The sequence below is a fragment of the Hyaena hyaena genome, unplaced genomic scaffold (assembly GCF_003009895.1).
Source record: "Hyaena hyaena isolate Hyena2069 unplaced genomic scaffold, ASM300989v1 scaffold_25, whole genome shotgun sequence".
Classification (NCBI taxonomy): domain Eukaryota; kingdom Metazoa; phylum Chordata; class Mammalia; order Carnivora; family Hyaenidae; genus Hyaena; species Hyaena hyaena.
The window spans coordinates 428,837-443,706 of record NW_024080657.1 but is presented as its reverse complement, the minus strand read 5'-3'; the positions used below and the strand labels follow the sequence as shown (position 1 = coordinate 443,706).

The 14,870-nt window shown below is 49.4% G+C and overlaps 1 protein-coding gene across 15 annotated transcripts in view; it reads right to left on the bottom strand.

The window, feature by feature from the left end:
* EPB41L1 (erythrocyte membrane protein band 4.1 like 1) overlaps nt 1-14,870 on the bottom strand; it is a 127,675-nt gene that overhangs the window by 103,412 nt on the left and 9,393 nt on the right. For 12 of the 15 annotated variants that reach the window (XM_039227094.1, XM_039227102.1, XM_039227107.1 and 9 more), the window contains exon 2: nt 6,609-6,659. The exons of 1 other annotated variant lie outside the window; for it this stretch is intronic. The gene's annotated coding sequence lies outside the window, so the exon portion shown is untranslated. Of the gene's footprint in view, nt 1-6,608; nt 6,660-12,172; nt 12,230-14,870 lie in introns of all 15 variants that reach the window. 2 more of the 15 variants (XM_039227095.1, XM_039227098.1) reach the window with 2 other exon arrangements.

Sequence of the window (14,870 nt, the reverse complement as noted above, 5' to 3'; positions counted from 1 at the left end):
GTGTGTGTGTGTGTGTGTGTGTGTGTTTCTGTGCCTGGACAAGGCCACTGAACCATCACTCTGTCATTTATTCAGTCACTCACATACTCTCCAAAAGCTATGGAGTGACAATCAGGGTGAGTCGTCCACTTCCCTGTCCCTGCTGCCAAGGCCAGAGGCTGAGCTTCCTGGGGACCCAGGCTGTAAATCGTGGCAAGTCACTCTCCTCTCTAAGACCCACAGCTGCATTTGTAAAGTGGAGATGGTGATTGCTAAGGAATGCTCTAAAGTCTACATACAGTCATGGATGTGAACATGCTTTGTGAACTGCAAAGTGCCGAAAAAGATAGAAGAGACCTTCTCAGGAACACACATTAAGAAGGCAGTGTCTGCTATTCTAGTTTTATTTTTAAAAATTTTTAAGTGTTTATTTATTTTTGAGAGACAGAGAGTATGAGCAGGGGATGGGCAGAGAGAGAGAAAGAGACACAGAATCTGAAGCAGGCTCCAGGCTCTGAGCTGTCAGCATAGATCCTGACACGGGGCTCAAACTCACGAACTGCAAGAACCGTGACCTGAACTGAAGTTGGATGCTCAACCGACTGAGCCACCCAAGCACCCCTGCTCTTCCGGTTTTATAATGCTGCCCCTACTCTGCTGCTAGCCCCCCTCTGTGCATCCAGGGCTGGCAATTGATGCCAATTACTTTCCTAGCCTGAGTCTTGGCCTCCCCAAGCACCAAAGGAGAAACTAACCAGCAACAATTTCTAGAGGCCAACACCACTTCCATAAGGCCTAGGAGGCCAGTCTCAGAGCCTTTGCTCCCTGCTGCCCCCAATTCCTGGGAGGTCTAGAGGTAAAGAACACTATATTCACAGAGTTGTGCAACTATCGCCACTACCCAGTTCCAGAATCCCAGTTATCCTTACCAAATACTGAGCTGCAGCTCAGTGTCTTAGGAACCCAGGGCTCTCCCTGGTTTGGGCCAGATACCACTTTTCTAGGAAAGCCCAGGGTGCCCCTAACAGGAAGTTCTCTGGGGCAGAAATGGAGCAATATGTAAACATTCAGTGGATACTGTGTTCCACTTAGTGAAACAAAGTTGTGGATTTTCTAGGAAAGGGGCCCAAACATCCACCCAGTGCAAGCCTGCCCCTCACCCCCCACCTTGTTGCTCTAGCTGTCCTGAATGCAACCATTGTGCTGACCCTGGCCTCAGTTTCCCCATCCACTCTCTGGGCAACAGGCTGAAATGTCCCACAGAGGGATCCTCCCCAACAAACAGCTAATCTCATCCACCCAGTGGGAAAAAATAGTCCAGCCCGTTAGGTCGGTCAAGACTGGCCAGAGCTGGAGGTTGAGGCTGGTTGGGGAACTCTCAGATTCACAACTGGTAAGTTGACACTTCATTCCATAGGCCTTAGGAAGCTTGGAAAGGTTTGAACTGGGGACATAAGCCCCACATACTGGGCTGAACCAAAGAGGGAGTCTCAGTGGCTGTCCTAATAGTCATCAGCACTGGGCAATGAGAGATCGGGCTTCCTAGACATTGGCTTCTCTCTTCTAGCTCTGCTCTGCTACCCATTAGCTATGTGGCCTTGGAGAAGTCACTTACCTTCTCTGAGCCTCCATTAACCCACCCACAAAAGGGGAATAACTGTACCTTTCCTGCCTTACCCCTCAGGATTATGGGGAAAAATCCAGTGAGATGATAAATAGAAAAGTGCTTCATAAGAAAAATATAAGGGGCTTTGATTCCAGTCCAGGTGTGAGCCAGATGATAGGGGCCATGGGGATAAAACACCCTCCACTGAAAGAATTCCTCTCCCTTCCCTACCTCTTTTCCTGCTATAGAAATGCTGGGAATCCCTCCAAGAAGGGTTGGAAAAAGCCAGAGATCCCAGAGAAAACAGGGGTCACAGAAGGAATGCTGGACATCTGGGCCTTGTCTGGATGACATTCATGAAGCCTGCCTCCCCTCCCCCAAAGAGACAGCCCCTCCAGCTCTTAGACAGGCAGCAAGCCACAGGGGAACGAGCAGCAGCGTGGGGAACCAGAGCCAGCATTTCAGAGCCCTGATACGGGAGGAGGAGTGGGTAAGCAAGAGGGGTGGAGGGGTAGAGGATGCGGGGGAGGGCGCATTCTCCTTGTTGAGTCACCCACGCTTTCATCCCTCCTGCAAGAGATAATAACACAGCCACCTTCGTGTGACAACTGTACCTATGCCATTTTCCTTCTCTGAGCCTCGGCTTCCTCATCTGTAAAATGGGGTGCTACACTGAGTCCAGTTTAATAAATATGACTGCCATCCTTCCATCCTTTGAAACCAAGGAGGCTCCCAGAGCTAACATTACACTCTTTCCCCAATTTGGAGTTGTTTGAAGAAAAATCTGAAGGTACTTCCAGGACAGAGCCTGGGCTCTGAGGGCATCTTCTGACGAAGTGGATGAGATTAGCTGTGCTGGGGGTGGGGGGGTGGGGAGGGAGAGTGGGGAAGAAAAGGTGGCCTCTCCGTGGCTTAGAGGTACAAGCTTCAGTGGAGGGGATGGGAACCCCCACCACTTGCCAAGGATGTTAGAAACCTTCCTGCTTCTGTGAGCTCTGTGCTATTTGGAGAAAAGGCTGACCCCTGGGCAGTGGACCACACGGGGGCACTTTCCCAACATTCACCACCGGGAGGAAGTGACCCACCACCCACCTGGGGCCTGCCCTCCTTATATTTGGGAGAAAAGGTGAAGGAAGGGGGCACCTATGTGCAGCTGGAGACAATCAAGACTCTTCACATGACTGAAGAGTATGGAAGGAGGGGGTCCCTCTGTGAAGCCTGCAAGACAGCTGGCCACCCTCCTCCCTCCACTCATTAATTCTGACCAAACTGAACTGCTCCTGCCTCTCCCCTCCATGCCTTCCTCCTGTAGAGCCCTCCCCTCCAAACCCAGCCCCTTGGAGACTTGGACAAAATGTCCCCTCCTCCAGGAAGCACATTTTGACTGCTGTGCCCCTGCTGCTCCCTTTTCCCTGAGCTCTCTTCTCTGAGCCTCAGTTGTACTGTTCCTGTCCCGCCCCCACAGCAATGTGCACTGCTGACTGTGTCACAGCCACACCTACACACATTTATTTCCCCTCTGGGGGACACAGATGATTGTAGTGGTCTCTAGCACACCATTTGGAGGTAGGCAGACTTGAGCTCAAGCACCAGTTCTGCCATTTATGAGTCATCTGATCATAAGAAAGTCGGTTACCTCTCTGAGTCTCAGTTCCCTCTGGGAAACGGGTGCAATAACAGTACCTACTCCATTGGGTTGTTGTTGCAATTATGTGAGATAATGCACACTAACTATTCAGCACGGAGCCTGGCACAAGGCGGGAGTTTGGTTAATGTGACTTATTTGTTACGGTGATCTTTCAGGAGCTTCATAGATGATTGTTCTTTCTATCTGCCACAGAGTCACACATTGGATGGGTAGGTTTATACAGAGGCAGGTCTGCACACAACATAAGGAAGCCCTTTTCCACAGGCAGAGCAGTGTAACCTGGGAAGGGCTGCTTCTGCAGGTCATGAGCTCCGTGTCACAGAGCAGCAGACATAGGATAACTAGCCACTTGAACTACCAGTGAGAGGCAACAGATGTGGCAATAGAGATGGGCTCTGAAGACAGACTCCTGGCCTCCTCTTACTCAGTATGTGACCTTCACTAACTGTGCCTCAGTTCCGCATGTATAAAATGGGGATACTAATAGTACCTACCCAAAAGACTATTTTTTTAATTTCTTTGTTTTATTTATTTCTGAGAGAGAGAGAGAGAGAGAGAGAGAGAGAGCATTATCAGGGGAGGGTCAGAGAGAGAGAGGGAGATACAGAATCCGAAACAGGCTCCAGGCTCTGAGCTGGCTGTCAGCACAGAGCCCGACATGGGGCTTGAACCACGAACCGTGAGATCATGACCTGAGCCGAAGTCAGACGCTTAACCAACTGAGCCATCCAGGTGCCCCCCAAAAGACTATTATGAGGATTAAATGCTCAGCACAGGGAGAAAATTCAATAAACATTACCTATTATACTTATTATTATCATTATTGGCATTTGTATTAATTATCATTAAAGAGAAGAGTTAGAACCCCTTGCAGGCCTCCAAACTGTTTGCTATCCTATAACCCAGGACTCCACCAACATCCTAGAGCACTCTCATAGCTCTGTCCACCCTGCGGGCTTCACTTCCCTTCTGGTTATGGCCCTGCTCCTCCATTAGCTACATGGGTAGGCATATGACATAGGCCAGGACACTAAGAATGTCCCTATCTCCCGCAACAATGACTGACCCAATCAGTCTTTCCCTTGCATTTATATATAGATCCTAGAAGAAAGATAGTTCTTTTTTTTCTGTTTGGGTTGTGGACAGATAGTTCCCAATGAGGGCAGAGAGGAAATACAGCAGTGATGGTAGAGAGACAGAGTCCACTCGATTCACCACCTTTCAATTTCATGGACTGCCCCAGGATCCATTAAAGTCCTTTTCTGGTTTAAACCACTTTGAGTTGAGTTTTTGTCACTTCATTTATAAAAGAGCCATGCCTAGTTGTACAAGCCCTAACCTAGACAAGGACTATGCTGGCCATGGGCAGTGCAGGGTATGAGGCAGTATTGTAACTGCTCCTGTCCATTCTGGCACAATCTCTGTCCTCTGGGCTGCAAGGGACAGTCTACAAAGGCACGTTTTCAAGAATCATCCTGACCCAGGGGTCTTCAGACATTGCTTCCTGGAGCCCTAGGAATCTGCAAAGAGGAACTGCACTTCCCCAAACACCCAGGGAACAAAGGGCAGTAAGAAGGAGTAAGTAAGCAGCAAGATTCTGGATAAACTGCTGCCGAGCCAACCAGAGCAATTCTGCTACAAAAGCTTACGTACTGGCATTCTGCTGCCCCAAAAGATTTGAAATACCCTCTTCTAACTGAGTCTCAAAAGAGCATTAATAAGTAGCCAGGGCTGATGTGTCCATCTGCATTCTACAGAAGAGAAAACTGAGGCCCAGTTCCAGATTTGCAGGCCAAATGATTTCCACTGCATCAGACTCCCTGTGAAAATCTATCACTCCTCACATTTCCTGTCTCCTCCAGTAAACTGATGATGGTTAATACCTGGACTGTCGCCTTTCTTGGCTCTAACCCTTAGAGGGTTGCTTGCTTCTGAGTCTGGCTCCTCGAAGCGCTTACCGGAAGCTCGAGGAACTTGTAGAATAAATGTATGAACCAACTGCTACCTCCCCTTACCATGCCCACTCCTCCCCCAACACACATACCTTAGTTCCCCCTCTCCCTACTCATTTGCCCAAATGTCCAGGAAAGACCAGCAGGCCCCCTCCTGGGAACTCCTAATCCACCTCCTCTGTCCTGGCTGTGCTGTGACTGTGGACAGAGGATTCCTTGTTCCCAGTGCTTCCTGCCCAGAGATCTCCGTGGGGCCCATGTGCTGGCAGGAAAGAGCCAAATCGCTCCTTTTAACTAGAGCTAAAGCCACCCCTTACTCCCCCCCACCCCCACCCCCCGAAGCAATATGCTCCTAGCTCCGCTTGGCATTTATTCTACCTGCCCCAGCTGGCTGTCTCACCTTGTCCCCATAGCCCCTGCTCCCTAGACAAACACATACACACACAAATGCGCACGCGTGGAAAGTCCCCTAGGGGTACAGAGGTGCCTCTGATCTAGTCGAAAACAAACCAGACAATTCTGGAATGGCAACATCACAGAGCTGGCAGATGTGCCTTACTAATAACCCACAATGACATTTGCATATTACTTCACAAATTCCCAGTCAGTAAAACTGCATTGGCTCAGCTCCCTCTCTAGGCCCTCACTCTGCCAGAGCCACAGAACCTCCGAGCTGGAAAGGGGTTTCGACACACCCCATGACAGTGGTTTGCAAAGCATCTCGTGCAGCGCCAAGGAAGGGTTCCCTGTCATTATCTGGAGGCTGCTGGGGGCTGAGGAATCAGCCAATTAGCATCCCCCACACCTATTCCAACTTCAACCACGCCACAACCCCTTTGGCTATTTTGTACACTGAGATTCTTTGGGGTTCATTTGAGAAGGGATTTTCCTGCTGGACAGTTTGAAAACAATTCATTTACTCTGACCCCACTTTCCTCCACTCCCTGCCTTAACAGTATATATATGATCCGGAGGTCAACACAAAGAAAGGCAGCTGCCCACGGTCACTCAGTAGTCAGGGGCAGAACCAGAATGAAAACACCCTCTCCTGAATCTACTGTACACCTGGGAGTGGTTATACAAAAGAAAGCAAGGGCTGCAGGGTCAGTAGATCCAATTTCCAGGTCCAAGGCCATCCATCATGGACATAGGCAAATAGGCAATATAGGCAAAGCACACTGTCTAACACAGAGGTGCTTTGTGAGTATGCATTTTAGTCCCCACCTCAAAATAAGTCAAAACCAGAGCAGACCCTCAGCACCACCCCACTGTTTAAACCCACCAAAAATCTGTGGCCTAGACAATCCTATATGCCAATCCAGCAGTAAAACATATCAAAATAGAGAGCCTGAGGGCCCGGAAGACCAATCTGTCCAACCTAAATGCAAGAAGGAGAACTAGGCTGTGCCTTTGTAACACTCACCCCTCCTCCGTCCACACCAGCTCCCCCAGGGGAAGGACGTTAGTCAGGCACCTGGAAGGAGGAAACAGCGTTAGCTCCTCTGAAACTGAATGTGGACCCAGCAAGGAGCTGGAAACTGAGAGGCTGGCATTTAGCTCTCTGAGGAACCTTAGGGAAGTTGCTGAACCTGTTAAACAGAAAGGCCTGTGTGACTACACAGCAGAGCTAAAGGGAAAGTAACACTTTTGAAGTGGAAGCGCCAGCAGGGGCCAGGCCATGAAGGGCCTTGGAGGCTGAGGTAGAGTTCAGTCTTTGTAACAGCAGTGGGAAATCACTGATTCATAGGGTAGAGAACAGACTGGCAACAGGCAAGAACAGCTCTCAATGTACCCATTAGGGCTTCTTGTAGTTGTCCAGAGAGCTTATGACAAGGGCCCAGACTGGGGTGGTCACAGTAGAGCTAGAAAGAAGTGAATGGATTCAAGAGATCGTTAAGAGGTGGTACCCAGGGGTGTCCGGGTGGCTCAGTCAGTTGCGTGTCCAACTTCGGCTCAGGTCATGAGCTCACAGTTCATGAGTTGAGCTCAGAGCCTAGAGCCTGCTTCAGATTCTGAGTCTCCCTCTCTCTCTGCCCCTCCCCTACTCACGCTGTCTCTCTCTCTCTCTCCTAGAAATAAATAAAATATTTAAAAAAAATAAAAAAAATAAAATAAAAGGAGAGCTTAGGTGGCTCAGTTGGTTAAACATTCAGCTCAGGTCATGATCTCATGGTTCATGAGTTCAATCCCCACATCAGGCTCTGTCCTGACAGCTCAGAGCCTAGAGCCTGCTTCACATTCTGTATCTCCCTCTCTCTCTGCCCCTCCCCAACTCACGCTCAGTCTCTCAAAAATAAGCATTGAAAAAAATTTTTTTAATTAAAAAAAAAGAGAAATGGTACCCAGAGAATTTGGTGATGGACTGGACGTGGGGAGATGAGGGAGAACAGAGGCCTGCCTACCCCTCAGGCACTTCCTTCCATGTCGGTCCTAGTGGTCTCCAGCACCCAAGGAAAAAAAAAAATACCCATTGTTCTCTCAACCTGGCCTTAGTCTCCCCAGTTGTAAAATAAATACGGTTGGACTCAGTGGTCCCTATGTTCCTTTTAGCATTAATATTCTGTTCTGGTTTAATTTGCTCACAGACTATTTAGCGCTCAACTGCAGGCCCCGGCCTCACACACAATGGGGCAGGAGCATTGGAGGGAGAAACCTCAGGTCCCCCGGACTCAGAATAGTAAATCTCCAGGTGGGATGACAGGTGGGATGAGAGGCCTTCACTTTGCACAGAACACAAGAAACAGGTGACTAGGAAGGTCACTTGGGCTGAGGGTGGACCAGCACGAACAAAAGCTGCGAGCCCTACTGCCTGCTCTCTGACCCAGCTCCAGAGGCCAGCATGGGGCTCAGGGCACCGTCACTCCTGCTGTGACATCAGTCCCCCAGCAACTGAAAACCCGCTTCCCCACCCACTGGGGTGAAGCACAGGAGGCCAGGTAGCAATCGTGTCTGGGGAGAAGTGCGGTACAGTGGGTAGAAGCCTGGGGCTCTGTAGCCACGCAGACCTGGTTTGAACTCCACCTCCCTCTAGTTCTGAGGCCTGGGGCAAATCGCTTCACTTCTCTGAGCCCTGGTTTCCTCATTTGGGAAACAGGAGTGATAGCAGCTGCTTCCAGGGCCAACAGGAGGGTCCGGTGAGACGGTGTGCAGAAAGCTCAGCACAGTGCCGTACCACAGGCATCATGGAGGTAGCAGCCTCCATTTACAGGTGTGGAAGCTGAGACCCAGTAAGGTGGAACGATCCACTGAAGACCTCTACAGTGAACCAGTGCAGGGGTGAGAGACCCAGAGCCTGCATTCTCAACCACTCGGTTAAGATGTGTTAATGGTGTGCACCATTCTGATTCCTGCTTCTCAGATGAGGAGATTGAGACTAAAATATCACAAGTCACTTGACCGAGGCTACAGAGAAAATTAACGGTACAAGAGGTATCTGAACTCAGGCCTCCTTGATGAAAAAGCCCATGCATGGTCTTCCCCGTGAATATCTAGAAAGTAGATGTGTATAGAAAAGCTTCAGATTTCAGAGCCCTTTAAACCTGGAACAGGGACAAATGCAAATCTGGGCAGATGGAGGGGGGTGGGGTGGGGAAGCTACCTTGAGAGGAAACCAGAAGGAGCTGGTAAAACAAAAGCTTCTTTCTCAGAAGCCCTCTCTGGGGACTGGGCAAGGAAAGGAGGGGGCTGACAAGCAGGGCCATCATCCTGCCAGGGCTGAGCTGAGGGCTGGATCTAAATAAACAGAAACAGATCCAGCTTGGCTACCAACTTGTTGTGTGATCCTAGGCAGGTCACACACACACATCTACACACACTCAGTTCTCTGTTCCTTCAACTCAAAATGAGATGGTTGTACTGAATGGCGTGGGGATCCCCACTTATAAGAGACTAATAATAACCATTCCTCACAAGCTCCAGACTCCTGATTGGTCCCTGCTCCTAAACCCCAAAAAGTGGCCTCTTAATACTGGCTCCACTATTAGCACAATGGGGTTGAGAAGTCCTGCATTTGGGCTCTGGTTGGTCATCCAGGTCTTTTCCCCTCAACAGGCTTTGGCATCCTCATCTCCAAAATGAGCACATATTGGCGTGTCTGGGCGGCTCAGTCAGTTAAGCATCTGACTCTTGATTTGGGCTCAGGTCATGGTCTCACAGTTCAGGAGATTGAGCTCCACATCCTGCTGACAGTACGGAGCCTGTTTGGGATTCTCTCTCCCCTCTCTCTGCCCCCCCCCCCCCCGCTCTCTGTCGCTTTCTCTCAAAATAAATACATAAACATTTAAAAATGAACACATATCTTTGCCTGATCACTTGCAGAATGGGAAGATCCAAGGAGCTACCTCAGAGGCAAGAAATCCCCTGAGGTAACCAACAAGAAATCCCCTGAGGTAACAACCCTCACCCCAGTCCTCAACCCAAATCCACTGTCAAGTCTTCTAACTTCTTTCCCTCTGGCCCATGTCCCCTGCAGACAAACAGAACCAGAGAGTTCAAGCTGATGGACACCATAGCAGTATCAACAACCCCACAACTAGTAACCACAACCACAGCCGATACCTGACTCCTGACACATGCCAGGCACTGTGCTAAATCCTGCCCTGCACTTGGATTATATCTCAGGTAATCCCCTCAATCAATGGGGTGAAGCCCACTGTTAATCTAGATTGACAGGTGATAGACTAAGTTTCAGCAAAGTCAAGTAACTTGCCCAAGGTCACACACGCAGAGCCAAATACATGAATGGTGTGGCCGCCCAGATAGAGGTAGGCTTTTCATTTGACCTCAGAAGTCTTAATCTTATCGTTGAGGCTTTGGGGTTATCCAGCGTAACATTCTACCACTGGGCATGGCCCAGATATAGGCAGTAGGGGTGGGGAGGGGTGAGTGAGAAATATCTGATCTTCGCCCCCCAACACAGCTACCCCATATAACTAGTCTTCATAGTCTTGTATTATTATTATTCAAATATGTTCAACTCAACTCTGGCTAGAACAACACTGTCCGATACAAATATAATGCAAGCTATATATGTAATTTAAATTTTTCAGGGGCACCTGGGTGGCTCAGTCAGTTAAGCATCCAACTTCAGCTCAGGTCATGATCTCACAGTTCATGGATTTGAGCCCCACGTTGGGCTCAGAGCCTGGAGCCTGCTTTGGATTCTGTGTGTGTCTCTCTCTCTGCCCTTCCCCCGCTCATGCTCTGTCCCTATCTCTATCTCTGTCTCTGTCTTGTCTCTCTCTCAAAAGTAAACATTAAAATTTTTTTTTTTAATTTTCAGAAGCTGGGGTGCCTGGGGGGCTCAGTCAGTTAAGCGTCTGGCTTCAGCTCTGCTGTCAGCACAGAGCCCCCTTCAGATCTTCTGTCTCCCTTTCTCTCTTCCCCTACCTCGCTCACATACACGTGCACACATGCTCTCTCACATTCTCTCTCAAAAATAAATAAATGTTAAAAAAAATAAAATTTTCAGTAGCTGCATTTTAAGAAGTACCAAAATGGGTGCCTGTGTGGCTCAGTCGGTTAAGCGTCTGGCTTCAGCTCAGGTCATGATCTTACGGGTTGTGGGTTTGAGCCCCGCATCGGGCTCTGTGCTGACAGTTAGCTCAGAGCCTGGAACCTGCTTCAGATTCTGTCTCTCTCTCTCTCTCTCTCTCTCTTTCTCCCTCTCTCTCTCTCTCTCTCTCTCTCTCTCAGAAATAAATAAAACATAAAAAAATTTTTTTGAATAAGAAGTACCAAGGAATGGATGAAATTAATTTTAACAGTTTATTTATTTAGCCCAAAATATCCATTTCAACATTTTTTAATGCTTATATATTTATTTTGAGAGAGGGACTGCACAGGGGGAAGAGGCAGAGAGAGAGGGAGAGAATCCCAAGCAGCGCAGAGCCCAACACAGGGCTTGATTTCAAGAACCATGAGATCATAACCTGAGCCGAAATCAAGAGTCAGATGCTTAACCAGCTGAGCCACCTAAGTGCCCTGGAGTATTCTTTTTAAATTTTAAATTAAGTCAGGGGCACCTGGGTGGCTTAGTCGGTTAAGTATCTGACTTTGGCTCAGGTCATGATCTCACAGTTTGTGGGTTTGAGCCCCATGTCAGGCTCTGTGCTGACAGCTCAGAGCTTGGAGTCTGCTTTGCTTCTGTGTCTCCCACTCTCTCTGCCCTACCTCTCCTCACAGAAATAAACATTAATTTTTTGTAATTTTAAATTAATTCAAACCAAATAAGATTAAAAATTCAGTTCCTCAGTAGCCTAGCCACATGTGACTACGTGGCCACTGTATGTACTGTGCCTCTAGACAATCAAGTCCTACATGGCAAGGCTGGTGGCCTCTATGGCCCACAGCCAGAGCTAGGCCTCCCAAAGTATAGCTGAATCTGAAGAGAATGGTGTCTACTCATTCAGTGAACGCCTACTGAGCCTAATATTAATATCTACCTCCGGTGCCTGTTACCTTCACAGTGATAGTGACAAAGGGATCAGAGTACTGATTGTTCAGAGAATGACGGTGTGGCTTAGAGAGGTGGGCCACCTCCCAAGGTCACCCAGCTTAGATCCCAGGCCTGTCTGACTTGGAAGCCTGAGCTCTGTCCTTAAAACTTGACAGGGGCTGGGTCTGGGCTTCAGTCTTCTAGAGAAAGAAGTAAGCCTTTGCCACCATTCTTATGAACCCTATCCCCTAGTCTAGCAGCAGAGAATAACCCGGAACAGGATACCCAGTAAAGAAGAATAAAAGGGAAGGAAAGCAGAAGAAAGGTATGGCCTTTTCTTAGGTAGCAGTCCTGTACATGGACCTTAGGCCACTTGTGACACCATCCCTACCACCCCCCACCCCTACAAGGCAGGAGGCAAAATCAGCAAGGTCCACTGGCTGCCAGCCCTCTGGGTGGGTCCCTGGAGCTAGGCGCCATGCCCTGTCTTGCACCTCCCCCAAAAGCACTCACTCAGAGGCTCTAGGATCATGGCCAGAGCCATTACTCACCTCCCAGGGTCACCTCCACTGGAGTCCAGGGAGAGGGTCCAAGAAGCAGCCTGCCCCCTGGAAAGGGGAGAGAGGAGCAGGCCCTGGAGGCAGATTCCAAAGTCAAGAAAAGGTGGCAGGTATGGGCCAGAAAACCCTGGTGGTCTCCGCCCCTCTCTGGGGGAGCACAGCTAGTATTCAGCTCCCTCCCATCGGCCCCACAGGGTGAAACTCTCAGCAGTTATTACGTTTAACCATTAACTTTGATTCTTTTCCATTTCAGCAGGAGGCAGATCCGGCAAAAAAGTCCCATCTGGGGCTAATGAGTCTTGGAAGGGGAGAGAAGAGGAAGGGGTAGGCGTGAAGGGAGAAAGGGGTGGTTAGTGAACCCACTCACTTCCTCCTTCCCATCCCGTCCTACCAATGTGGGACAGCCTTCTCGCCAAGAGAGGCCTTCACTCCACAGAGTCAGGGGCAGTGACCCGGCACATAGTAGGTGCTCAGTCAATATTTTTAATTAACAAAGGAGTAGGGTGAACTAGAATAAAACAGGCCAGATAGATGGGCAGACTGATGGAGAAATATAGGAGACAAAAAGTGGCTTGCCCTGGGCTGGCACCCCCCTGAGCCCTTTGACCCCAGGTCCTCACTGAGACTCAGCTGGACTGAGAACAGGGACCAAAGCCACCTAGGGCATGCCAGGGGTGTGGCTTTGAAGGAATGTCCCCCAGCCCTGGCCCTGTTCTTCCTAGCTGTGACCCTTGGAGGCCTCACATCTTCCCCCATAAAATAGGGGTGATACTGGTAGAGTATCACATACAAGGATGTACAGGGCCATGCCCACAGATGATGGGGTGCTCTGTGCCACTGTAATACAATCGTGTCTCTTGCTGCTTGGCAACAGCCTTCTCTTCTTAGACCACCCCCTGAATTCCTCCACCCCCCAATATTCCCCTGACTCCCACCTATGTGGTCTCTTTTCCTTTCCGGGAAGGAAAACCCAGAATAATGACGGCTCCAGCCCACTCACATCCCACTCGCCTGGGATCACACACACACCCTGGCAACAGATTGCTACCAATATGGCATTTGCTTGTTACTTACACCCCTCCTCGGGTTCCTTGTCCCCCTCCTCACCCTCTTCCCCCCACCCCAACGCAGGCCTAGGTCCACAGCCCACCTGGGGCTGGCACTGAACCCACCGTGGCCAGTGAACTGGCCAGTTTTTGGGCGGGGGCTCCCCCTCCTGGGCCTCTGCTTCCCATCTGTGTAATGTGGGGATGAGGAAGGCGAATTAAGAGATGGCTTCTCCTGCTGGCCAGCTCTGATACTTAGAGATTCTGACATTTCTGGGATCAGTTTGTACTTTACCTTCAGACAGACCAGAGTTCCAATATCTACCTCAGCCAGGTAAAAAGGTGGCCCTATTATTATGGGACAGACTCCAAGGCAGGCCTGCAGAGCCTTGGAACTATAGTCCACCCCTGACCATTCTCAGCTCAAGCCCAGATAGACAGACAAAGCTGCCCCCACCAATACCCCCACCACAAAGCCCTACTCTTCTAGTCTTTTCTCTCTCGTTCTCCATAGTGGCATCATGATCCATCCATCCCCCAAACTCTTCTTGGCTAAACAAAGCTTGATACTGCCCCTCCATCTGGGGTGCTGACCCTAAGCCCCTTCTGTGTAGAGGTTCTGGAGCTGCCTCTGCTTTCACTCTTTCACTCTTCAAGTGTGTACCCCACGTTCTTATCTCCAATCTTGGGCTCCCCTCCTTTACCTCCATAGGGAATACCTGTCTACACTGATTATGGAGTCTACCCTGATCTCTCCGTCTTCAGCTCAGTCTGCCATATTTCTTCCAGATGCTACTCCTTGTGGAAGACTCTTACTGCCCCTACATGACCTTAGAACTGTGGAGACCAAGAGACTCTTACAATGATTTTTCTCTGTGTCTCACTCTCTCCCCCAGTATGATGCTCCAACCATAATAGGTGTCTGCCAAAACAATAATGATAATAACGATTAACTGAGAAATAGTGAATTATAATCATATATTGACCTTTTATTCTATAAAATGCTCATATCTCAGCATTTTACACATATCATTTCAGTTAATCCTCCCAAACCTCCAACAGACTTGTTATTCCTAGCCCTTTGATTTAAGCTGAGAAAACCGAGGCTCAGAGAGGTGAAGTCACTTACCCAAGGTCACACAGCCAAGAAATGGCAGAGTCAAGACTGGAGTTGACTGCCCTACTTGGCCTCCCTCCAATCCACAAAGAAAGAAGGGGAGGTGTATGAAGTTGTGCCAGGGATGGGATCATGGGGGCTCCAGAGAACCCAGCCCAGCCCAAGGCCAGAGGCAGATTCTGCAAATAAAACTCAATAACCTCTCAATAACCTGCCCTGTGCAAAGCCCTGAGCTAGGTGCTAGGGAGCAAAGAATGATACATGAAACATCCCAGAGCTCACAATCCTGCAAGACAAGCCCATGTCCCAAGATAAAGCTAAGACTAGGCAGAACTTGTCCCCAGAGGGGAAAAGATAAGGTGCTAAGGGAATGCAGAGGAATGACAGATTTTCATTACAGGAGTGAGGATGGGAGGGTCCGCAGGCTTTGTGGGAGAGAGGTTTGCATCTGAGCCAAGCCATGAAAAGGCAGACAGGATTTCAATAGTGATTTTAAAAAGGCGGGGGGGGGGGGGGGGGGGGGGGG